General features: G+C 37.6%; 1 pseudogene; it reads left to right on the forward strand.

Annotated features, from left to right (window-relative positions):
- Nucleotides 1–18,981: 18,981 nt before the first annotated feature.
- On the forward strand, nucleotides 18,982–19,949 carry LOC149142527 (oligouridylate-binding protein 1 pseudogene; annotated as a pseudogene).
- The last annotated feature ends 7,758 nt before the right edge of the window (nucleotides 19,950–27,707 follow it).

A 27,707-nucleotide genomic window follows, 5' to 3' on the forward strand; every position in this document is an offset into this window, starting at 1 on the left:
AAGAGAGGTCTCGAAGGAGACATGGATGTAGTCACAAAGGATCCCTAGTTGTAGTCATGAAGGGAGACCTACCGCAGTCTTGAAGGAGCTCTAGCCGGAGTCGAAAAGGTAGCCCTAGCCGCAATAAAAGGAGGACCTAACTGCAGTCTAAAGGAGGATTAGCGATAGCAAGATAGATGCCTAAGACATAGTCAAGAGAGGCATAAAAACACAAGCAAGAGAGGCTAGATATGGAGCAAAAGGAAGGCTCCTATCCACAGCAAAGGAGGCACTAATATATAGCAAGAGGGAGGCCCTCATCAGCAATCAAGAAGAAGCATATAGTCATACTCAAGGAAGGTATAAAGAAGCATTCAAAGAGGCCCTAGCCACAGTCGAAAGGAGGTCATAGCCACTGCAAGAAGGAGCCATAAGACAACAAGAAAGATGCACTAGAAGCAACGTGGAAGTCTTATGTTTGGTTTACATACATCATGTGAAAGAGAGGTTGTTTTAAGTGTTGTTCTTGGGTGCTCTTATAGAGAGAAAGGACAAAAAGTTTGAAGCTTAAGATTACATCAAGAAGAGGCGTTCAGCGTGGGTGAAATATGGTAGTTCTGTAGCCATTCCAGGAAGACTGAAGGGCTAAAAAGAGGCGAGTATCTTTCTTGAAGCTTCAACTAAAGGATGATGCTCAACTAAAGGATGACTTACCTTAATAAAGTTCATGATGGGCTTTTATAATGAGATACTTATGAGCTGACCCCACTCTTATTATTGGGATTTATCCCAATGTCCCAATAGGTGGGATATAGAGGATGAATACAATCTCCCTTTCTCCATTACATTCTCCCACCTTGAAAATCAAAAGGGGACATAATGAATTTCATAGACACATACTTAATAGATATATATTCCCAATCTCTTTCCATCTTCTAGTTGCATCTGCTTGAGCCAAGCTCAAGCAATTAGTCAATCCGGCACATGCATATCCCTACTTATAGTAAACATGCCTCTAGGTGGATCTCTCTATCCCTACAGTGCCAGCAAAAGGGTTTGGGTGTGGTAAGGGCTACTACCTAGTTTTTTGAACCTCTGTAGTTACATCTATTTTCACCTGCCCTTACCCTACTCTCATCTCGATGTATTTTCAAATTAAACCAACTACACAATTGGAAACTATGTTCTTGTGTGGTATCTAAAAATACTTTTCAAACATAAAATTATGACATACTGTCACAAGGAGACTACTCATGGTTTAACATATCAGACTTGACATCTTACATTAGTAATTTCCTTTTACATGATGCCAGTCTTCTGCCTAGGCCCTAGAAACATAGCTAAAGGGGTGTACTACATCACGAGGGGTTTGCAGTGCCATCCAACTTAATTATAACTAATTATGAGAACAAGATAACATTTATTATATACAATATTACTTAAATTAAATATTAGCTTCCTGTATGAATTATAGTTCATTGACAGAAACAAAGATAGTTTCAAACAAAAAGGACCCAAAAAGGTAGCAAAAGTCAGAGGAGATGCTTATTCTCTTCTTTGGTGTTGGTCTTTGAAGACCTCCACTATCATCATCACTTCCACATTCATCCTCCTGCACCTCAAGAGCTATAGGCACCACTCTACCCTTATTTCTTGAAATATTTCTGATAGGAGTCTTTGCAACCTTCTGAGAACAAGGAATCATAAGTGGACTAGTTCTGTGAGGCATCAACTCCTCACCACTTTCAACAGCCTCCATCATCAACTTTTAGTTTTTAAAATCAAACCAAAAAACAAATTGGCTGTAAGAAGCTTATCCAGATGCCATTTATGTAGCTCTAGAAGAATTTTTGGGGACAACAAAATGTCTTCCATTTTCATCGACATTTACTTCAAATCTACCATCCTTTACTAGAAATGATAATGCAAAGATTTTTTCTATTGTGTGGGAAAATGATATTATATTTAGAACCAAATTCTCTAATATAGTTTGCTTATGTTTTCACAAAACATTAAACATGCTTGCCATATTCTTGTCTGCTTCTAATTTTTCATCTTCCAGGGACTCTTTCACAGCTTCAGATCGAATGCTTTCTGTCAGCTTAGACTGTTTTCTCTATACTATAGCTTTCCTTGGCTTAGGTTCATTATCCATTGGTCCAAGCATAGTGAAAATTCCTGCAGCATCTTGGAAAACAAAAGCAGCTAAAAGCCCAAGATTTCTCCATGATATTTGGCTTTGATCATCATTTCCCTCCAAAGACCTACTTCCATACGCCTGGTCACTATAGTTTCTTAGAATAACACTACTAATAAAATCAATTGGCACCATCATTGTTTTGTGATCTGTTAAAAGTATCGAGGAGTGTGGATGTGATATCAAAAATTGTATCAACATCTCCAACTTGCTCACGAGGTCTCTGAAAAGATTAAGCAAGCTTTCCACTTTGCTAACTATAGCCTCAAAATTTCCAGATTCTGGTGTTAAAATATTTTCTCTCCTTAGAAATTGACATCTTGAGGGCATGATAATGGGACCTTAATATATGACGTTGCACCATACTATGATTGTTACCACCGCATGCAGCAGCATTTTCTTTCTCTCTCGGAGGCTTACTATGGCCTTGTTGTGATCCTTTTATCCCATCAGAGGAATCTTCAATGTATGACTCACTGTTTCTTCCTCTTTAACACTAGCTTGGGTACCAAGACTTCTACCCATCCTTTCTATCACCTACTTTTTAGGGAAAATTTTAAGAACCCCCCAAAATTTATATGTATAATAAATGGGCGAATCTCCAAGGTATATAGGAAAAATGGAAGGCGATTTTATCAATAATATAATATGTATATATAATTTTTTGGCGAATCTCTCACCAGGCATGGCGAATATTTTACTCAATTATAAAATCTTGTAAGATCTTGGTGAGTCTTTCACTAAATAATAAAACTTTGTAAGGTCCTAGTGAATCAGCATTGTGAACTCTTAGAGAATTTTTTGAAAAAGTATAAAACCATATATGACAAGAGCCACATGGTGGCAATATCACTGTTTTTTTCACATTTCCACGAAATGGAACTTGTTTATAAAATTATAAAAAAGCCAACCAAGTCCCTTATAATATACAACTAAGCTTACAGCAAAGTTTGATACATCTACTATGCTTATCTTCATTCAAGTGTCATAGCTGCTATACTTAACACTATGAATCACAACTCTCTCAGAACTCAACTCTACAGTGTAATTAAAACCTTTGGAAATTCAATTTGAAAACTCTCTAAAAGGGATTAGTGAAATAGAAGCTTTTGTGAATGAGCCCACAAATTATCATTGCTAAACAATCAATCCAGACTACAAAGTCTGCCATCTTGATCACAATCGTGCTCACGATCAAGGGAGTGCGACCACCTAGCCTGACATAGTGGCCATCATAGCTTCCAATAATCAACAACCACCTTGCAAGGACATCTGTTACAGGGAAAAGTGTCTATATAGAACTACTCTATCCCACTAAGGTGTGACAGCTACCTTAGAAACAAACAGAGAAAAACTACTTTTGTTTTTCCTTTATGAATTATAGATAGAGAGGAACAGAAAGACCAACCTCTATCTTGCGCTAATCTCTTGATTCGATCCCTCTCTTCTTTGGTAGTCCTCAGCTACCTGCTCCCTTGCACGCCCAGCTTCACAAAGTACCTGTAAGATCACAGAAGCATAGCACTATACAAAGACATGGATCTATAATCATAAACAATCTAGCATCAGATGTAAATTGACCATACAAATGTAACAAGCATCAATGATACAAAAGCATGGAGGAAAACTCAAATAGCTTTTATTGATAAACAAGAAAAGAGCCAGGAGGAGTTACAACCAGTTGTTCTAACCCATCATCAACCTCCCAACAAAGAAGCCCCTCTTCACCTCAAACAAAGCTTAGATCACCCAACAATATGATGTTTGTCTCAAGAAACCAACAACAATTCCTTACAATATGCAAAAGTCCAGCCTCTGGATCTCTGGGATGAGGGATCCATATATAGATATCTATAAGGGGGATGAGTCAGCTTGTGATTTGATTAATGTTGTCTCTCTGATAGTTCTTGCTTCTTCTTGGAGACTGATGGCCTCTTACTCATCCTTGGTTGAATTCAGTGAGGCAAGTGTCACAGGAGAAGATTCTGGAAGCTTCCATTGCCTCTCCACCTCGCGGAATGACACTGCCATTTGTCATTTCTCGCCCATCGCACCCCACAGAAGGGACTTTTGAAATGCAACGCACCCTAATAGTGTATTTGGGTGAGATGCAACACAATTAGCTAGTGGAGCAGCTACAATGATCCTGTTTTGACCAATTCTGAGCAGTTTCTCATGGGGAACTTCTGGGAGAAGCTGTAATCTATTGACCTTGTTCCTTTAGGGGTTATAACAACACTTTTAGGGACTTAGGAGCCCTTGGTTTATGGACATTTCATGCTTGGGGTTGTAGGGCCCAAAAATGTCTATAACAATTGCCTCGTAAAGTATGAGGCCGTTAATCTTTTGGTGTCGGGTGAAATGCTTTATTATGAGGATCCGAAGTTCTTTCAGTGCTGGGAGGAGACTTGTAATAAGATACAATACAATACATTATCTTCACACTATTTTCATGATTTAGCTGAGGTGGGCATTCCCATGCTCAACTTTATAAATTCATTTTCATGTACATAGGACAGACAATCGTCTGAGTGTAGACTGATGATTCTGATAGAGCCATCATCCTTTTGAGTCGATGATTATCTGTGTAGTAATGATGTACATTTAATGTCTTTATTTCCATGAATATATATCGCAGCCCAGATGGATGAACCTAGATCCAGGGTCTTCAATCTCGTCCGATCTTCACCCGAAGTACAAGTCGATCCATGTGAGAAATGTTCTGAAGTCAAACATGGAAAGACATCGCTTGATCACCAGTCAATGATGTAAATTGTTAACAAGCGCGAGAGGAATCACCGATAATGATAATGACCGTCAAGGTACTGCAGTACAATTCATGTGGTGTGAATAAAGGACTTGGCATCGAACACCATGCAAAATCTTTTGGTCGAAGGCCATTGATGTAAACCTGTCGACGGAAGTGAGAAACTTGCCATTGAGGCATGTAAGCTTCAAAGTACTGAATTGGGTGTTCCTAGATCAACTTCTTGGATAATGAGCTGATGTCGACAAGAATTGATCTGTCACAGGAGGGCCTTAATGAATACCACATCAATGACACGAAACAGAGCAAATGATTTTAATGGAGGTGAAAACGATATGGTGCTATAAGGTTCAGGGTGGCAGTCATGAAAGAATGAAGTATAATGTATGGTAGTGGGTGAGACACAGGTGAATTCTCTGAATGACTTATCTTGAACATATCGGCGACACTGATGTGATGGATTGGTAGCATTAACCCCAAATGTGGATAGTATGGTGTGACCATGGTGATGTGACTGGTGAATGAAACAACCCAACCCGACTCAGACACAGAGTGGAAGTGTCATGTTCAAGAGCGACTTGCTACCAACAAAGTTTCTTAAGTTTTCTTCCCAATATTCCCCAGTCATTGCTGACCAGTGCCTCTTTATTTTTGTCAAGCTTGATGAGGATAACATATTCTTGTTCTATAATTTTCCTTTCGGGCAAACCCATCACTACGTTTTAACGAGCCTAGCGATAGTGAAACTCGTTCTCGTCTATAGACAAGTTTGTCGCTATTAATCTTTTTAATGCGTTTAACGACAAAGATAACTCGGTCCTTTTCAATTTTAGAGAGTCTGAAAAGGAACGTAAAGGTAACTCCAAAATTCCTTTTTCGTCATCTAATCCCTTAAGTCCAAAAAAGTATAAAACAATACAAAAGGGATGGATTTTCGATACTTTTAACGAGCCGAACAAAACAAGCGCTCGATCTTTTTGTGTAATAATCCCTCAGGTCCAAAAAGATTAAAATCTAGAGGAGGGATAGCACTTCCTGTCCCTTTAATGAGCTGGAGAGGCCAATGGCTCGACAATCTTTTCATATTTTACGAGTTAGTTGAAAAGAGCTTAAAGAAGACTTGTCTTTTGAGGAACACTTGATAAAATGGGTAGCAGCTGATTCCAGGTAAGGGTTGGAATTTTCCAATCACGGCAGTGTCACAAGGATGGCTAGTGAAATCACTCTTCGCAGCTGTTCGTCAAAATGGGTAAACAATCAAATGGAGGTGAATGATCAGCCAATGAAAAAGTGGAGGTGACGGTGCAAACACGACCAAGGCTTTAATGGCTGAAGTACTACATTCACGATGGTTATTTACCGGGGAATAGTTCATTTTTTAACGAGCTTAAATGCAGGGGGAAACATTTGCTCATGTCTTATGTTTATTTTTTAACGAGCTTGAACTATGTGATAAAACTGCTCGATTAATCCAGTTGTGTGATAAGAATGTCTCATATAAAATGGCAACTTTTAGATTTTTGCCCCACATCCTTCCTTTATGCAAGTTAGGAGACGACCAATCCTACGAGTTTAAAGGGTTAGAGGTCCTACAAATTTAAAAAATAAATAGTTGCTCTTTGCTTACATACCAAAAGGCTTGCATGCCCCCAGGTATAAAACAGAGTTTCAAGGTTACCCCTTCTTTAGTCCGTTAAAACATTTGTTTTACTGAGAGAGGCCTACCTCTTACAGGTTACCAAAGATTGTTCCATTTACAACGCAAACAAAACACTTCTTCAGCGATGTCTACCGAAATAGACAAGGGTGAGTGAAGGAGGCCACTCCACTCACATAACTTTGCCAAGAGAATCTTGTTCTAGAATAACCCCCTCTTCCAATCACGGACGGGGGTACAGCCTAGTCATATTCTCTCGCGGAAACCTACCCTATACCTGAATTTTTCTTGCCGAAGCAGACCATGGTGCATGCCCCCTGGGTTTCAGTCATGTCCCCCCGAATCACTCGCGCTCATCGGGAGGATGGATTGGAGATTGAGACATTTCTTGCGTGAAAAGACCATTCAGGGATGGTATATGACTATTTGCTCTGTATGATCCGGGAAATGAAAGCTGGTCTACGAGCTTGACCACTCTTCCTTCGTGCGGAAAACACATTACTCTAAAGAGTGAGGAGATAATTGCTCCCATGCAATAAATATAGTCTCATCCAAGGAGTAGATTGTAATCCAGGGGTCCTTGGACTACCATTACGTTCATGTGAACGGTTTCCCCTCTCAATGTTATTGGCACATCGGGAAGGATCCCTAACGGTCGACTGGTTCCTTTATCAAATCCTGTTAGATTTCTCATCTCAGGCAAAAGCGATGGCGAACCAAGCGCTTTCCAAGCAGTTGAGGAAAGGATACTCACAAAAGCCCCTTCATCTATGATGGTACCAGCCATAACCATTCTATATATTTGAACAATGATTCGGAATGGTATACTAGCTGGCAAATGGGGTCTGCCTAGTTGACTCCAGTCGAAGGAGACAACTAGGCTGCTTGGAGGTGGGACCGAATAGACAGCCGGGTATGACTCTGTCAAACTTCCTTCCTGCGGTAAAGGAACGCCCCATGTTCGTTGGAGTCTGTGCTTATGAAAAGAATATGGACGATGTCATCCTTGTTCTCTTCAGTGACTGTATCATCTGAAGATGGAACCTCTGAAGGCAAGACCGGGTCAACTGCCACCTCGACCTTTCGACTTTCGTCTGGTATGGGTTCAGATGGTTTATCTTCAATTATAGATGCTTCGGCTGACCACCTGAGCAGGCCAGCCGGATTTTCAACTAGTGAGGGACTCAGCAAGAGTTTTTTATATCTAGGAGGAAGTCGTAATGGTGAAAGCGGACGATCATCCAAAACTCTTTTCTCTTTGTCTAAGAAGGGACAACGGTGGACGGCATGATCACCTTCACACATTTTACAAGGAAATCTATATTTTCCTTGTTGTCCTGGGGCTTTAGTTTCACTAGTTGACGGTGTGTTTTCAACATGATCATCAGAGGTTGACGACACCGGGTTGTGAAAACGAGGAGACCAGTCCCTTAAGATCCGAGGGATGCAAGGACAATATATGTGATAGTGGCCTCCTCTGCAAATGACACATGGCGATTTAGGCCTGGTCGGTGCGGTGTGTGGGTTTTCGCTAGACGACACTCGTTTGCCCCCATTCGCTTTTGGCTCCTTCTTCTTCATCTCTTTCTTCTTCTTTTCCTTCTTCTCCTTAGGTACTTGATTTTTGGCTTTACCGACCCCATCAAGCGAAGAGGAAGGAGGAGAGGAAGAATTAGAGGAAGTAGAAGGTTGGTGGGTAACTCTGGACTCGTCTAATTGCTGATTCGATTGTTCAGGAATTTTGGTGTTCTCAACGACAGAGGTTGAGAAGAGCCATACAGGAAAACCAATTGTCAGTCCTGGAAGCGACAATGTGGACATATGGGGTGCACCAACATCTCCCCAAGAGGAGAAGGGACTAGGATTTCCTCCAAGGGGAATTCCTTGGTTGGTGGACTCCATTTTCTCAACCCAAGATCAACGCAGGAAAGGGTAATGAATATTCCATTTAAAATAAATTTTATATGCTTTGATACAACTTGTTCTTTCAGTTTTTGAGAGTCGAGAAAAAACAAAAGATGACTCTAGTCTCCTTCGATTTTTAATGAGCCTGAAGTGACAAGTGCTCAGATGGACCTTTTCTGTTAAGGAGTCTGAAAAGGAACGAAAGGGACTGCTCTGGAAATCTAGGTAGAGGGATTACCAAACCAATCACAAAACTACAGAATACTTTTTACGGTACGGCAGTCAATCTTCCCGAATGCTGTGTTCAGTGCATTGCGATCGATAGGGCGGCAGACACGACTTCCTATGGATAAAGGATGAAGGCTATTGGGGTCTCCCAAAATATACTCGACGGTACATGGGAACACAAGTCCGTACTGGCACTTATCGTGTCAAAGTGGAGGAATCACCCAACCATCAGCGAGAACAACAGTTACCAGGCTTTACGACGCCGAAATACGTCTCTAGCCTAGACTTCTAAATGTTGTGTGTTAAGTTCCAAATCGTTGTTAGATTCATTGAATTTATTTTAAGTTGATCTTGCTTATGAAGTTTGCCTTTCGGGTTAACTATGAGATGTAGATGTAATTCCTAAAATGCAATCTAAGATGATAAACAAACTTTTTATCTTCTTTATGCAATGAAAATCCTAGCTACTAGGGAAAAGAAAGACAAAATATTTTCACAAAGAGCAAAGAGCACACTCTAAATGCACTTTCCTAAATCAAGCCAATCAGACTGTCTATATGCAAATGCACATGCATGTATTTGTTTTCGACTTTCTTAGTATATGAATGCTAAAAACAAAGTTGATGCACAAATCTGAATTTCTTTTCAAGTGACAAATATCAACAAGTTTCTTTTCGAAATCAAAAAATGGAGACGATTACAACACCTTACGATTTTAAAATGAATACTTGTTCTCGACACTAGAAAATTACAAATTCAGAGCAAAAGAAATAGTAACAGGATAATCGACCATCAACAACAATTAAACTTTTTCCTACGATTGAAATCGACACTTGCGACAGTTTCAAATCAAAGGGCGACAGTACGATTACGCTACTTTTGCAAAGGAGAACTGTAAATGACTCAACAAACACACAAAAACATCTACAGTTCTTTTGTACAAAGGAGGCAGAATAACAGTAAGGAAAAGGGGTTTCAAACAGACATATACTGATCACAGGCAGCAAAATTCAGGAATAGGACTGGAAAGAATGAACCACAGAAGCCACAACTGCACAGAGCTAGTCTGATCAGCGCACCTGTAACACAGAGAATCTGAAATGCAGCACAGGTTGTCCACTTGGGAAGTGTGGTGAAATTCAGAATCTCTGAACAGTACTTGCGCTGGGCTAGAAACGAGACTCTGTTTGGGTTCTGGGTCACAGTTTGCAGTTCAGTTCTTGGGTTTTGGTCGAGCAAAAAGAAATCAGTAATGCAACAATCAGGGGTAGATCTAAGGAGGATCTAAGAGCTATCGCAAGGGCAATCAGATAGTTTGTGAATCAGTTGTTTAAATCATAAACAGATCCAGTAGATGGATTGAAGTAGCAGTTGTCTACTTTTCATTTGTTATGGCAAATGCAGTTTGAATGCTACTTGTAATTTTATGAAATAGACAACAAAGAATGATAAAAAAACAAACTAATTAGCTCCCCAGCGGAGTCGCCATTTTGTTATAGGGAAAAGTGTCTATATAGAACTGCGCTACCCCACTAAGGTGTGGCAGCTGCCTTAGAAACAAACAGAGAAAAACTACTTTTGTTTTTCCTTTATGAATTATAGATAGAGAGGAACAGAAAGACCAACCTCTGTCTTGCGCTAATCTCTTGATTCGATCCCTCTCTTCTTTAATAGTCCTCAGCTACCTGCTCCCTTGCATGTCCAGCTTTACAAAGTACCTGTAATATCACAGAAGCATAGCACTATATAAAGACATGGATCTATAATCATAAACAATCTAGGATCAGATGTAAATTGACCATACAAATGTAACAAGCATCAATGACACAAAAGCATGGAGGAAAACTCAAATAGCTTTTATTGATAAACAAGAAAAGAGCCAGGAGGAGTTACAACCAGTTGTTCCGACCCGACATCAACCTCCCAGCAAAGAAGCCCCTCTTCACATCAAACAAAGCTTAGATCACCCAACAATCTGATGTTTGTCTCAAGAAACCAACAACAATTCTTTACAATATGTAAAATTCCAGCCTCTGGATCTCTGGGATGAGGGATCCATATATAGATATCTGTAAGGGGGATGAGTCAGCCTGTGATTTGATTAGTGTCTTCTCTCTGATAGTTCTTGCTTCCACTTAGAGACTGATGGCCTCTTACTCATCCTTGGTCGAATTCAGTGAGGCAAGTGTCACAGGAGAAGATTCTAGAAGCTTCCATTGCCTCTCCAACTCATGGAATGACACTGTCGTTTGTCATTTCTTGCCCATCGCACCCCACAAAAGGGACTTTTGAAATGCAACGCACCCTCACACTGTACTTGGGTGAGATGCAACGCACTTAGCGAGTGGAGCAGCTGCAATGATCCTGTTTTGACCAATTCTGAGCAGTTTCTCATGGGGAACTTCTGGCAGAAGCTGTAAGCTGTTGACCTTGTTCCTTTAGGGGTTATAACAACACTTTTAGGGACTTAGGAGCCCTCGGTTTATGGACATTTCATGCTAGGGGTTGTAGGGCCCAAATATGTCTATAACAACATCCTAGCTCATGTATCATGAATTTTATTCATCAATCTTAACTAATATAAATCTTATAAAGATAATATTAGAATCCTCTCCGGATTCACTACTAATACAAGGGTAAAGGTAATTTTCTAGCTCAAGGCACTATCCAATACCAACTTTGGTATTTGTGACCCCTTTGTGGGGATGCACCTACCCTGCCCCATTGGGTTTCTACCTTGTAACATAGTTCAAGGATCACAAGACTTTCCAATCTTCCTACTCCATTAGACACACTTTATATGCTATACATAGTGAATTGAAAAGAAGCATTATAGAACACACAATTTCACAGAAGGAAGAAAAATCTTAGCCAGTTCAATATCAAAACCTTAACCACTGATTAATAAAGAATAACAAGTAGTGTAATGAGCTGTTCCGAGTTATTTATTTACAAGCTGTAAAGAATGTAGTGGAATGGAAAATATTACTTAGGCAACCCTTCAATATTTTCTACTAATATGTCTATGCATGTACATATGAAATTAAGAGCATTGTTGAATACAAAGTTTCCTTTTCTCTTGCCTCCATTTTGACAAATCAGTGTGAAATCAGTGTCACTTTGAATCTCCTTTCCTGTGTGGATGTTTTTACAAATAAATGTGAAATCAATGTCACTTTGAATTTCATTTCCTGCATGGGATCACATCCACAGTTGATTAGTAAAATATAATCTACTATATATTATGTTCAAGAAACTGACTGCAATCTATAGTGGAAACGAGACCTCAATTCTTATTCTGAATTTGAATATATCAGGACAACATATGAGATAAAAATGCGTATGGCCTTAGTAGCTAGAAAACAATCACTCCATCATTACAAGACCACCTAGATTTTGGCACTTAATCTAAATAATGGCTCTAGTTGTAGTACTTATTTGCATTAACAGCATGGAAAAGAAACAACAATGTTTCGAACTACACTTACTAGAAAATTTGTAACATTCTGAGAATATTTAATGATAGCATCTGAACCTCATAGCTATGGTGGGGAAACTATGGAACCCAAATATTGGAAGATGTCTCATACCAAATCTGAGAAAAAAATAAAAAAGGGAAAAAATCAAAATCTATAAATCAAGCAATGAATTGTTTACAAATCAAATACAATTCCTTTTACTAATAGTTAAATTGTGGTGATATATTTAAATATTTAGTAAGAGGGTAACTTCAAACCATGGAATATTACCTTTGTCATTATTGTCATCCCTCAGTGACTGAGATTACAAATCAATACTTATGGAAATATTGTAAGAAATTCTGTGAAATAGTAAAGTGTAACCTCTATTTTCAAGCAACAAAATCAAGACATTGTTACATCAAGAGCAATAATTGATACATAATCAATGAATCAAGTCCTTGTATGGCACAAGCTTGTTACATAACCTCTATTTTCTCAATAACAAAATCAAGACATTGTATGTGGTTATTGCCAAAAGGAAACTGCGTTCTAACTTGGAAGAGGATCTTATCAAAAGACATGGATTTATTCAAAGCTACAAAGCCTAATGGGTTACTGAAAAATAAGTTGGAATATGAGATCATGATACTTAAATTAAAAAAATATGTTTTCCTTTTAGAAACATTATAGTTATACAATGTTTTTTGAAAGCATTAGAATTTGAAATTGGGCCTTTCTAGCAAGACAAATTTTCATTAACAGAATGTACTTTCCTACCTGAAACATTGTAGATATCTAAGAAAAACTTGAAAAGCATAAGAGAACTTAGCATAATGTACTTTCTTTCCTTCCTTAACATTCTTAAAGAGTTGAGGTTCTGCAAGTCATCAGGTAACTTTCGAAGGAAATGACAGTTAGTAATAGTCCAATTCAGAACTAAATATGTGTCACGAATATAAGGGGGCATCTCCAAATCACAAAAGTGCTCCAGGTTAAAATCTAGCATTATTGGAAGCTTAATGCTCGACTGGTTGTTATTGAACCCAGACATTTTTCCATTCTTCACTAAAATATTAAAGATAGCTTCTCTAAGTTCTACATGACTTTACTATGATCTTGAAGTGGGGGCACATGCAGGCTCTCCAAGTAAATAATCTTAAACTAAGTGAAGATAAGTCGATAGATCTTTCAGTGTGGATCTCTTTAACCCATAATTGAATACTATATCTCTCTTGAACCCATAATTGAATACTATTAGGACTTTCAAAATTTTCATGGAACTCAAAAATGTTGGAAGAAAGTATTTGCTTCCAAAAAGAGTAAAACTAAAGCCTCTGCTTGAGGACAATTGATGTCACACCACTAACACTTCTCCGTGGAATCTATATAGGTAAACCACAAATGCAGAATTCCATTAGAATATTGTGTTTATTGAATACACAAATGAAATCATTGCATTTCTTTAAAATATCTTTTGAAATCAAAATTACTGAAATTACATATCGATAACCTAGTGGGTGTAGGATAAAATTCACTCGTGTCATTCACAGGAAGAATGAGAAAAAACCTAATAATATAAATAAAACCAAGAAAAATTCAAATTCATCACTTCTAGGGACCTCGTAACCAACCTGCCAATACACAAGTATGTTCCTATTTGCAATTAGAAAAATTACCCAAATTACAATTTGTTTACTCCAGCATATGTTGGAAAGTTATAGAAGGATGACTAGTGCAATCAATCCATTCCTTTTAGCCCTGGATTTGTTTCAGTTTAAAACAGAAGTATACAAATATACTTGTCCAATGTCTATGCTTTAACCATTCACCTTAAGATGTTTTTACAATATAATTTCCTAAGTCTATTTAATATCTTCATTATCATAAAAACCAACCTATATCCATCTTAACTCCACATCTACCACTCTTTGGGGATGAAATCTATTTATCCCTCTGAGCACTTGGTAGACCCAGAATTAAGATGGATCTAAGATGATAGAATTTCCCCTTTAAATAGTCTATGCTCACATCAATACCATGGTATTACCATGGGTCAATACCATGGGTTATCATAAACCTAGAGCTTAAAAATTACTATTAGTAATTTATAAAAATTAATAAAATTAATAGTTGAATTTTATTTTAGTTTTTATTTTAACCAAGCTAAAATGTTTAACATACATTAAATTACAACATCCATTTTTACTCGGGGGTTAGTAGATCCAGAGTAAAGATGGATCTATGCTGGTTTAATTCCCCCATTTAAATAGGCTACATTCCAGGTGAATACCATGGGTCAATACCATGTGCCATTTTGGTGAATACCATGGGTCAAAACCCTGTGCCATTTTTATTTTTATTAATACTAATATTAGGATTAATAATGTTTTTTTGCATGGTATTAATAACAATCTAGTCCATGGTATTTGTCCCATAGTATTTTGCCCATAGGTTTCACCTAAATATAACACATTTTTTGAGTGTTCGTAAATATAAGGTGACTTATGGAGTAAATATAAAAAAATGTTTTATTTATTTACCATACCTCTCGTTTATTTATATTTTTATTAATTTATCATACCTCTTTTACAAATACGGTATTTGGCCCATAGGATTCACTTAAATAAAACCTCTCTCTTGAGCCTTCATAAATAGAATGAGGGTTATGGACTAAATATAAAAAGAGGTTTTATTTATTTACCATACGTCTAATTTATTTATATTTTTATTTATTTACCATACCTTTTGAGTAAGTATAAAAGGACGTTTTATTTATTTACCATAACTCCACTTATATTTTTATTTGTTTACACCCTTGCATGTATATAAGGTGACTTATGGAGTAAATATAAAAAACGTTTTATTTATTTACCATACCTCTCATGTATTTATATTTTTATTAATTTACCATACCTGTTTTATAAATATGGTATTTGGCCCATAGGATTCACTTAAATAAAACCTATTCTTGAAATGGGCGAATGGAAGGTTGTAACTCCTAGTTTCAAGGGCTAAATTTACCTTTTTTACCCTCTCCCTTAAAATAAGGTGGGCTATTTGAGGTGATTTGTAAAAATGTGCTATGATACAAAATATTTGCCCACTAAAAATTTAAAACCCCTTAATTTCGCCAAAGGGCGAACATTCGCCCCAAAAAATTTCTATGCTACTTTTGGAGTTGAGAGCAATGCAGAGGTTCAACCAAAGCTGGAAGGAAGGGCTTGAAATTGATATTTCTGATTGAAGAACTGCCATCAAATGGAGAGAAAGTAAGAAATGATTTTCATGTTGCATTGAAATGAGGGATGACAGGGACTTGTGATTTCCCCTACCCTGAGAAGTCTGCTTTATAATAGAAGAGGGGTGAAGGCATACTACAGTGGATACAAATTCCCAAGACATACACATTGTCAAATGAAATGTGTATGTGTAGTGTGCCAATTAAGCATGAGGATTGGGAGAAGTGACAGATGTGGGAGAGTGGCCATATTGTTGAAGAATTGTTTACATTGAGGAAGGAAAACATTTGAATATGGTAAGAATGTCAATTCTAAATGGTACTCATGGCTCCCTCACCCTTCAATCTGAAAAATTTAGCGTGGAGATTTTGCAACCCCACTTGCTCATCTACATGAGGGAGTTTAAAATTTGTATATCTTTGGCTCAATCCCATTGCAAATATATTAGTGTGAGGATCCATTTTTTAATGATCCATATGTTGGATTCTTTGTTGAACTTGAGCTTTATAAGGAAATATCTTTAGATATCCAAAATGTCTCATAAATTTATTTGAACAGCTATTTTCTTGTGACAACGTTTATTGACGATAAATTTATTGTTAATGTACACATGCATAGAAGAGTGCGACCGATGGCATGGATACTGAGCCTTTTGGGTTGAAATGGCCACCTCTAAAGGTAATTTTGGAATATCCTTTGAGCCTTTCTTTGAGATGGCATCCAAGAAGTTGGAGTGAAGACATCAAGGAACTCTATATTTTGAGATATTCCAGATAAATAGCCAAACATGAAAGAGAAATTAAAACCAAGGGTTATATAAGTAATAGGCCCAATGTATGGGAAATCCAGGCTTTTAGAGGATATTTCAAAATTTAATAATTGGATGACGATGAAGATTTCTGTTAAACTATGTGTTGTTATTGATATGTTTAGACATTTTGGGTGAACACTTGGCCCCCTTCAAGAACATCCAATAAATTTTGAGTCCAATATAGATTTAAAGAGATGATTTATCAAATTAGTTGTCCGTCTATGAAAGACAATCAAGTTTTGGAAGAGATACATTGTAGTACTATCAAAGAAGATTCTGAACCATGCTAGAAAATGGATCAAAAAGGTTTTCAGAATGTCTACTAAAATTTGACATTTAGCATTTTCCTATCATCTTTCATGGAGGCAGAAAGTGACAAGAGAAAATTGCACAATAATGGTGGCCACTAGAATGAGAAACACGATCAATTGGAAAAATGGATTTTGTTTCTATGATGACACATGGTAAGATACTTATTACTCTCAACATGGTTTTACAAGAAAAAGAGTTTTTCCCTTTGAGTAGGCAATTGCATGCTATTTGTGGTCAAAGTATATCGATACGAGTGATGAAAAATCATATGTTCAATTCCCTGGAACATATCTTATTTTCATTACTTGTTGAGGATAAATCCAGGACCATGGTTTAGAAACGTAATCAAAAGAAAATAAATATGTAGTTTATTTAAACCAATGTGGCCTAAGTGGAATACATATGCACCAAATTACGAAATGTGAAGGTCAAAGTTTTGTATAAAATTTTTAAATTAAAAATATTCAAATAGTTTCCCGGCAGTTTAACGAATGCAACTTCCCAACACTCATCCAAAGGCCATTCGAGGAGGGTCGAAGCCATCCATCAATATGAAGAGATGTATAAAAGAAAGCAGGGACTTTGAAGAAGGGATTCCTGATTTTTCATACCCAAATGTTGTCTGATTATTGAGCAAGGGCCTGACGAGTTAGTGAGGGTTTCCCTTTTGTTTTTGTTTCAATCTATTTTCATGCTTAGATTTTTTCTAATATGATGTCATTGGTGGACCTTAATGTTGGAGGGATTTGTGCAACCTCCTAGTCTGATGTTCATATTCAAGGAGACTTGAAAACAAATTGAACCAGTTGCTCACCTAGTCAGTTGTGATTTCACTGTTCCAAGTTGCAGGCATCCTTCTGCAATCTCCTGGAGGGTCAAGGATTCTAGGCAGCTATGTTGGTAACCTTTGGGTAATATTTGAGGTTTAAAGAACTTCTATGTTCTAGAAGATCTCCACTACATCTCTAAAAAGCTCTCTTTGTTGTGCAGGGTTGAACTTCAGCGGTCCTGGGACTGCCTTCTTTATTTGGCCAGGTTCGATATTGGTTACATTTTCTCTAGTTATTTCACCTCACCTAGTGAGGGCATTTATGACTGGTCCACCCTCTTTGATCGATAGTCTTGGCTCAGAGTTCACAAGTTTTATATTCCACCATCAATTCTTAGCTTGCCACCTTCCAATCAAATCAAGGCAGTCTTCGGTGGAATGTATAGTTGCTATGCAATTGTTGCATTGTGGCCTTATTCCAACTCCTAACCTACGAGTTATACAAAATGATATGGAGAATTCCACTGCTAAAAGACTTAATCCAACTGGTCCAATCCAAGTTGACAAGCCTGAATGAGCTGAAAATAATATATTTCTTTCTGTGTGGGAACCATATAAAATTTTGCGCGCATATAAGCCTAAACACTTATCAAAATATCTAGCCATATGGGATGAGCTGAGCATAAACATTGTTGTCTAAACTCTTGACTAATCTATAGAGCATTGCATCATACTCTGATTGTTACCACTGCGTGCGGTAACATCTTCGTTCTCTCTCGTGGGCTTACTGTGGCCTTGTTGTGATCCTTTTACCCCACGAGAGGAATCTTACAGTGTCTGACTCAATGTTTCTTCCTCTTAAACTCTAGCTTCGGTACCAAGCTTTCTACCCATCCCTTCTATCACCTGCTTTTGGAGGTGAGAGCAATGCAGAGATTCAACCAAAGCTGGAAGGAAGGGCATGAAATTGAGATTTATGATTGAAGAACTATCGTGAAATGGAAAGAGAGCAAGAAAATATTTCTATATTGCATTGAAATGAGGGAGGGAAGGGAGTTGTGATTTCCCCTGCACTGAGAAGTCTACTTTGTTGTTTTTTCCGTTGTTTTCCCTGTTGGGGTTTTGCGCGTTTTTGTAATTTTGAATTTTTCTTGTGTGGTATGCTACCAAACTACTCTAAGAGTTCAGACTATTTTTAATATAAATCTCATTTACAGTATAGTAATTGTGTGGCTAGTTCATTTGAAATTAAATAAAAAATAAATATAAAAAACCGAAATAACCTATTTTCAGTTGAAAAAGTTGGTAGATTGCTTGAAGCAATTGAATTCGAGGAAGGATATAAAGGAGAGAAAGGGTACGTGTGAAAGTATTTGCTTCAGTACATTGCGCTCGTGAAATAAGACCAAGGCTTTTGATCCTTCGATTGTGGTGAAAATTTTCCTAGCAAAAATAGACATCGAACAAATCAATGTTTTGTGAACAGGCCATTAAAGGGATCTTCCTCAATCTTATCCCTCAAGGCATCCAAATTCAACTTTGAAACACTAAATGGTAGCGAATCACTTCAACATTTCATGTGAAAATATAAAACAATGTGCAAATCAATCCTAAGAACAAAAATCAATCTAGAAACCTTAAATATTGATCAACGACATGTACCAATTTCCATATAGCCACAGAGTAGATTGTACTGTGCCCATGGTCATTTCCTTTTTTCAACTACTCAACATTCATTCAAATATAGTATCGAAACCACAGTTGCAACAGATTTCCCAGCAATAGGCTGAAGTTGTTTAGTTAGACCAACAATTGCAGCAGAGGTTGAAGCAGCAACAACAACTAATCCAGCAGGCGATGCTTCAACAACAACAGCCTCTTTATCATGCCAAAATGTTGGCACTGTTGTCCCAGATTGGAAATCTACGACCCGTGTTTGATTCAAGTGCATTTCGCAGTGCATATGTGGGTAACATATGTGTGCATGTCATAGAAAGCCTTCTTGTAGTGGTGTTTTCTTATATTGGCCCACTGGAGGGCTTCAAGCTTATCAGGAAAGAAAAGTCATCCTATGGGTTTGTGGACTACTATGACCATATATCAGCAACAAACTCCATTTTAACTCTTAATAGAAGACAAATATTTGGTCAGCCCATTAAAGTCAACTGGGCTTATGCAAGTGGGCAAAGGGAAGACACAATAGGTCACTACAATATTTTTGTTGGCGATCTCAGCCCAGAGGTTATAGATGCAGCTCTCTTTGCTGCCTTTTCTATATATGCAACTTGTTAAGATGCAAGGGTTATGTGGGATCAAAAGTATGGAAGATCAAGGGGATTTGGTTTTGTTTCCTTTAGGAATCAGCAGGATGCTGATAATGCTATAAGCTAGAGGAAAAGAAAAAAATTTGGGAGTAGAACAATTTGGTGTAATTGGGCAACCAAATCAAGCTCTGGAAATCCAAGTGATGAAAAATAGAACTCTAAAGTGAAATTTTCTTTAAATGTATCAAATAATACTACACTAAGGAGGGGAAGAAAAGTTGTTTTTTTTTTTCAACTACTCAACATTCATTCAAATACACTAAGGTAGGGAAGAAAAGGCGGCAGAAATTAAATTTTTAATTTGGATGATCGCTAAATTTTTTAATTATTATCATTTATTTTTTTATAAATTTTTAAAGCACTATATTTTATGAATATATCAAAATGTATGGAATGTATATTTTTTTGTCTTATTGTATACTAATTTCAAAAAATCATATTTTTTATTTCTCAAAATTACAAAATAACTAACCATGTGTAAGCTGTAATTTTAAACAAATTCAGATTTGGATTTTATATAATTAAACCAAAAAAACTATAAATATATTTTATTAATGTTTAATTATCTAATACTAATATTATGGGTTTCCATGTTAGTTAAACAAATGAGATTTGGTTTTATAATTATTATGTCAAACTTTAAAGCTAAAAATTAACTTTTAACAATGTAATCTTCTATAACCAATTTGGGTGTAGTTGATTGTTATGGCAATAAAAAATGAATCTCATGAGTTATGCCTTCGCATAAATCCTCTGTAATCGATTTGGTTGTAGTTCATTATGATGGTAGTAAAAAATGAATCTCGTGAGCCTGGTCCCACCCACACATTGGTATAGTTCTACCCAAGGGACCATTGATCTTTCTCCAAGAATCAATAATATTGTACCAAGAAGCACCATAATGTATGACATTTATATTTCCCACAATTGAAAAATCACCATCAATCCTTCTACATGGGAATTTTTCTTCCATAGTGTTGAACTAAACATGGGAAGACCTTCCTATGGCAACAAGAATTTCCCAAACCCTTGTCCCCCCTATCATAATATATCTTAGAATCTGTCATGTTGGAGTGTAGTATCCCTAGTAAGCATATAGGAGTGTAGGGGAACACAAACTCAAAGACAATGGGAAGCCAAGGGGAAAGGCTTGTGCATCTAAGATCGACTCCTCTATTACATAGATGCAGTCTTCTAAGCTTTTGCATTAATCAAATGTATATTTGAGGGGGAATTCAACCATAAAAAAATTCTTGACTAAATTTTCACACACAAGGGTTGATTCTACTTTGAATTTTGATACTTTGTGTTTACTCACTTTAATGTCATTACATATAGCAAATAATTTTCAAGTCCTTGCCTCATTTCATCTCATTTTATTTTAATTGTGAAGTGACTAAGCCTTGAACCCCAAATCCTCATAGCTAAGATTTACAATGTATGCATTGCATCATTTCCTCTCATTTTACCTAAGTTAAATGGAGAAACTATGTCTTAGCCCCAAACCCACACAACTAAGCTTTGTACACTACGTAATCCTCTCTCTCTTGAGCTTTGCACACAACAAAATCCCCTCTCTCTCTCGTATTGCACTTGGTTTAGATATATTTTTCTTAGAATAGAAGCAATGCCTCACTAAATACCTTACATGTTAACTTATCATTGGATCCCATTACATTTTCCAAGGATTGAGGACATTAATAAAATTTCAAAATTCAATTTCACACTTATTTGATGTAATCACCATGTTCCATCAATTTTAGGTAAACTCTACAAACAAATGTAAGTAATTATTTTGATTTTTTTTTCATTGATTCTAAATTACCAAGTGAGAAAACTGCAGATGCATATTTATTTTTAAAGTACAATCATCCAAAAAAACTCATCAAAGACTAAAGATAGGTTTAAACCTTTATGGAGTGAAAATTATTGTTGTCATATTCCAGAATAACACTACTTACAGAAGCGAGCTTCATATTTTACCACAAATTGAGGAACCAAAGTGAGAAGCTTATTTTAAAGTTTTTATGACATGATGTGTTATAAAAAAAATTGAAGAAGCACACAATACAAAAAAGCTTTGTATCTAGTATCATTCTAGATAGGGAAAAGTATTCGTTAGGCTATATATGACATGAGTAAGAATTTCTACCCACCTACTTTCAAAATCATCATGGACATTTACAGATTAAAAAAGGAATTGATTAGGCTAGCTATGACTAACTAAGATTTATTCCCCATCTTTCCAAACTATCATGTACATTTAATCTATCATATTTTATCAACATCCTTTTTATGATGCAACACATTACAACTTTCCATTATATTTATCTATTATATGAGTTGATGTACTTGTAAGGTGCATAAATTCCAAAATAATTGTCCAAATACCCATGTTTCCACTAACTTAATTGTTTAAGTAAGAGAGACATTTTATTGTAGGAAGCATGCATCAATCGAACACTACTCTACTCATAGTTTACAAAGCCAACCAAATTTGCATACATGAACACATTCAAGACTAATCCACAATAAAAAATAATGCTCAAAATAACATTCTTCATCAAACATCTATCGATGCATAAACCAATAGGAGACAAGAGACACATCGAATATGTGATCAACCAAGGCCAAAACCTCTCCAACATCAGAGGAAAACCCGAAAAAAATATTCTTCTTATAGAGACTTCAATTGACAAATACCAAGACCATGGCCTAGACCCTTGACTCAGTGACCTCTCCAAGGCCAAGTTAGAAGCCTCCTTGATTCAACTTCCTTCTTTTTCCTTGAGTTAACGATGATTAAGCTTCTTCCTTCAATAACTCAACTATCCTTCAAATTCTAGTTCCATGGATCAGATCTGTAGTTCTCGGCCCTCCTACATAAACCCTAGAACGTGTGGTTGACCAACATTTTGAACCTTGATCTTCTTCACTCGGTTGGTATGCAATCTTATTATAATTTCTCTTGTAACCTTTCTTATCTTCTTCCTTGATTCGACTTCTTGGACAACAGTAAGATATTCGACATTTTCTGCATTAGATAGTTCTTCCTCCCTTCACACACATGGAGCTATTAGCCCTAAAACAGACCCATAAACAACACCAAAATCTTCTCTTTTTGTTTCCTTCTCTTGGTTGGTTATCTTTACACTTCTTATTACGGACATACTTAACCAAATTTGCTTGTCCAAAAATGGATGATGAGCTTCACTATATATAGTTCTTTTTCCATAAAAAACACATGATAGGAAGTGTTAAGGAGTGCTAGGGGAACAAAACGGAGCAATAGGTGAAAATAATGCATGCAAATGAATGATTAAGGGTTTGTGATAGGAAGTGTTAGTAAGTTCCAGGTGTGCTAAGGATGGAGTGATAAGGTATGCTAGGTAGTGTTAAGGCATGTGAGAGGCCAGGGAAACATGCCAATATGTGTCAGGTGCCAGGGTATGCCAATGCATACCAGAGAGTGTTACGGAGTTCTAGGGAGACATAAGGGAGCACTAGTTTCAAATTCATGGAAATGAATGACTAAGAGTGTGTGCGAAGGAGTCTTTGCGAGTTCTAGGTGTGCTAAAGAGGGGACAACAAGGTATGTTAGGAAGTGCCAAGAAATTCTAGAGTGTTAGGGCGACATGCCAGGGTGTGCCAATGCATGCCAGGGAGTGTTAGGGAGAGAGACATAAAAAAAAAGGAAAACTAGTTCAAAATTCATGCAAATGAATGAATAAGAGTGTATGATAGGGAGTGTCAGTGAATTCCAAGTGTGCTAAGGAGGGAGTGACAAAGCTATATGATAGGTAGTTCCAAGGCATGCAAGAGTGCCATGACATGTAAAGGAGTGGTATGGTATGATAGATAGTGCTAAAGCATGCAATGGAATGCAGGGAATGCCAACATGTGCCACATAGTGCCAAGGGATTGTTAGACATGCTAACAGTTATGCCATGTCAAGGTGTAAACCATGTTGCTTAGTTGTTTTATGGCCATGGTTGGACGTGAGCCTTGACATGGTAACTTGTTAACTAGGATGATTTAAGATTGGGCATGAGTAGCCTAAGATGAGTTATAGGCCATTCTTAGGTGAACAAGGCATAGTATAGTTGTAGTAACTGTAACTTGGTTAAGATGTTGTAGTCGAGGTACGACTTGGTTGGTTCCCACATCTTAAAACCGATAATGGTAGTTATGAGGGCATGATAGCTAAGGAGTGCTAGGGCATGCCAAATAGTGTCAATGCATGTCGAGAAGTGTTGGGGAGTGTGAGGGCATCACAATAGAGAACTAGGTCAAAGTGCATGGAAACGAACGAATAAGAGTGCCTTCCAAGTGTCCCAAGGATGAAGTGTATTAGGAAAATTTCAAAATAGGACTTGCAATAAGTAAGCCTATGATTACGATAAGGGGATGGAAAAAGAAATTTTAAACAAAAGGAGACTTTTGTCTAGGAACAACACTATTTTTTTTCAATGACCTGGTTGGGTTCCCATGTCACAAGAAAAGTAAGGCTACCTACGAGGGCATGAAAACTAGGGAGTGCCAAGGTGGGCAAGGAATGCTAGGAAGTGACAACACGTGATAGAAAGTTACAAGGCATTTTATTCATTCCAAGACATGCCAAGTGGTAAGGCATGCCAAGAGTTGTTAGGTGTTACGGTGTGGTGCCAACGCATGGTAGGGAGTGCCAGGGAAACATAAGGGAGCACTAGTTTCAATTACATGGAACTAAATGAAAAAGAGTGTGTGATAGGTAGTGTTAGCAAGTTTTGGGTGTGCTAAGGAGGAATTGACAAGTTATGCTAGGTAGTATGAGGGAAACACAAGTGAGGACTAGTTTCAATTGCATGGAAATGAATGAATAAGGGTATATGATAGGGGGTGCCAGCAAGTTCTGGGTGTGCTAAGGAGGGATTGACCAGGTATGCTAGGTAGTTTCAAGGCATGATAGAGTGCTAGGAAAGCATGTCGAGATGTACCAAGTGCTAGGGTGTGCCAATATGTATGAAGGAGTGTTGAGGTGTACAAGGGAAGCTCAAGGGAGAACTAGGTCATAATGCATGGAAATGAACAAATAAGAGTATGCGATAGGGAGTGTCAGCCAGTTCCAAGTGTGCTAATGCAGAGTTAAAAGCCATGCTTGGAAGTGCTAAGGAATGTTAGAGTGCTAGGGTGGCATGTAACCAAGATGTGCCAACGTGTGGAAGGACCTAGTGCCTCATTTCCTCTCATTTTACTTCAGTTAAATGGAGAAACTAGGCCTTGAGCCCCAAACCCACACAACTAAGCTCTGCACAATACAAAATCTTAGGACTTGCAATAGGTAAGCCTACGATTGTGAAAGGGGGATGGAAAAAGCCGTTTTAGACAAAGGGATACTTTTTTCTAGGGACAACACTATTCTTTCAATGACTTGGTTGGGTTCCCAAGTGACAAAAAAAGTAAGGCTATCTATGAGGGCATGGGAACTAGGGAGTGTCAAGGTGTGAAAGGAATGCCAGGAAGTTATAACACATGCTATAAAACATAAATTACATTTGAAATCAAGTGTTATTGAACAAAGTTACCTATTTCTACTTGTCATTTTCTAGATTTATACATGAAATGACTGATTTTGTGACCTTAACCCTAACGACCTAATGGTGACATTGAGCTAAATGGAGACCATGATCATGTGATTGAAGTGATACTAATGATGTTTTCATGATGGTAGACTTAACTGAGTGATGAAAGTGACTGACATATCAAACTGTTGAGAGAGTGGAAATAGCCCTAGACACAGTAGCTAGTGACCAAATTTTTATTTGAAGACTCACTAAAATGACAAAAAATTGACTTAACACCCTAAAAGCACTTTGTAAGAGCATATTTGGTCATTGGTGACAAATTGAGCTGAATTACACTAACACCCTCATAGATAACCTTACTTTTTTTGTGGCTTGGGAACCCAACCAATTGATTAACAAAACAATATTGTGCCCAACCCAAAGTATCCCTTTCTTTGAAATTTCTTTGTCCACGACTTATGACAACCATAGGCTTGCCTCTTGCAAGTACTATTATGAAATTCTCCTAAAACACTTCATCTTTGGGACACCAGGAATTCACTGACACTCCTTGGCACACACTCTTATTTGTTCATTTCCAAGCATTTTGACCTAGTTATCCCTCTTGTTCCCCTGACTCTCCCTAACACTCGTCACCATCCATTGACACTGTTTGACATGTATTAGCACACCTTTTCATTCCTTGGCATGCCCTAGCACTCCTTAGCTATCATGCCATCACAACTACCCTTACTTTTTCTAGACTTGTCTGGAACCCAACGAAGCCCTGCCATGACTACAACAACTTAACCAAGTTATAGTTACAACAAATAAACTATTCCTTGTTCACCTAAGAAATGTCTATAACACATCTTAGGCTACTCATGTCCAATCTCAACTCATCCCACTTAACAAGTTACAAATTCAAGGCTCACGTCCAACCATGGCCATAAAACAACTAAGAAACATAGTTTACATATTGACATGTCATAACACATGGCACATCTAACAATCCGTTATCTCTATGTGGCATGTGTTAGCATCCCCTACATTTCTTGGCATGATTTTCACTTCCTAGCACACCCTAGCACTCTTTGATATGCCCTCATAATCTAACATGCCTTGGAACTTACTAGAATATAACCTTTTCACTCACTCCTTATAACACTTGGAACTCATTCACACTCACTATCACACACTCTTATCTCTTCATTTCCATGAATTTTGAACTAGTTCTCCCTTGATATTTTTTTCACTCCCTAACATTCGTTGGCATGCATTGACACACCCTGGAACATGGCACATCTTGGTATGTTTCCTTGGAACTCTACCACTCCTTGGCACTACCTAACATATCTTGTCGTTCCCTCCTTAACACACCTAGAACTCACTAACACTCCCTGCCATGCACTATTATTCATTCATTTCCATGTATTTGAATCTAGTTATCCCTTTTGTTTCCTTGGCACTTCATAACACTCCCTAGCATGCATTCACACACCCTAGCACCTGGCACATCTTGGCATGTTGACCTGGCCTTTAGCATGCCTTAGCACTACCTACCATACCTTGTTACTCCTTCATGACACCTATATCTCATTGATGCTTCCTATCACAAACTCTTATTTGTTCATTTGCATGCACTAATTTTATCTAGTGCTCCCTTGTGTTTCCATGGCACTCCCTAACATGTCCGAGCATATGTTGACACACCTTGTCCACTAGCACATCTGGGCTTCATGTCGCCCTATCAATCTAGCATGACTTAATGTAAGCTAGCATACCATGTCACTCTCTCCCTAGCACACTTGGAACTCGTTGACACTCTTTGCCACACACTCTTATTCATCCATTTCCATACATTTTGACCTACTACTCCCTTATGTTACTCTGGCACTCCCTAACATTCCTTAGCATGCATTGGAACACCTTGGCACTTGGCACATCTTGGTATGCTTCCCTAACACTCTATCATGCCTTGGCAGCAATGCATAGCATACCTTGTCACTCCCTCCTTAGCACACCTAGAATTCGATGACCATAATGTTCCAAACTAGGAAAAATAATGTTATGCAAAGAAGAGAATAAAAATAGCACCATAAAATTAAATCAAACCATCAAACCACAAAATTGTCTGGCATGTGTTAGCATGCCTTTTCATTCCTGAGCACGCTGTGGCACTCCTTAGCTATCATTCCCTCACAACTACGCTTAAATTTTTTGTAACATGGGAGCCCAAAAAAATCCTACCTCAACTATAGCAACAACTTAACAATAACAATAGCTTGAACAAGTTACAATACTACAACTAGACTATGCCTTGTTCACCTAAGAACTTCCTATAAATCATATTAGACTACTCGTGTATAATTTCAACTTATCCAAATAAACAAGCTACGAAGACAAGGCTCACATCCAACTGTGGTCATAAAATTAAACAATTAAGAAACAAATTTTACATCTTGGCATGCCATAACATCCGGCACGCCAAATAATCCCTTAACACTATGTACCA

Source organism: Pinus tabuliformis, chromosome X (genome assembly GCF_031772625.1).
Source record: "Pinus tabuliformis cultivar Carrire ecotype Pingquan chromosome X, CPIR1, whole genome shotgun sequence".
In the NCBI taxonomy this organism is placed as follows: domain Eukaryota; kingdom Viridiplantae; phylum Streptophyta; class Pinopsida; order Pinales; family Pinaceae; genus Pinus; species Pinus tabuliformis.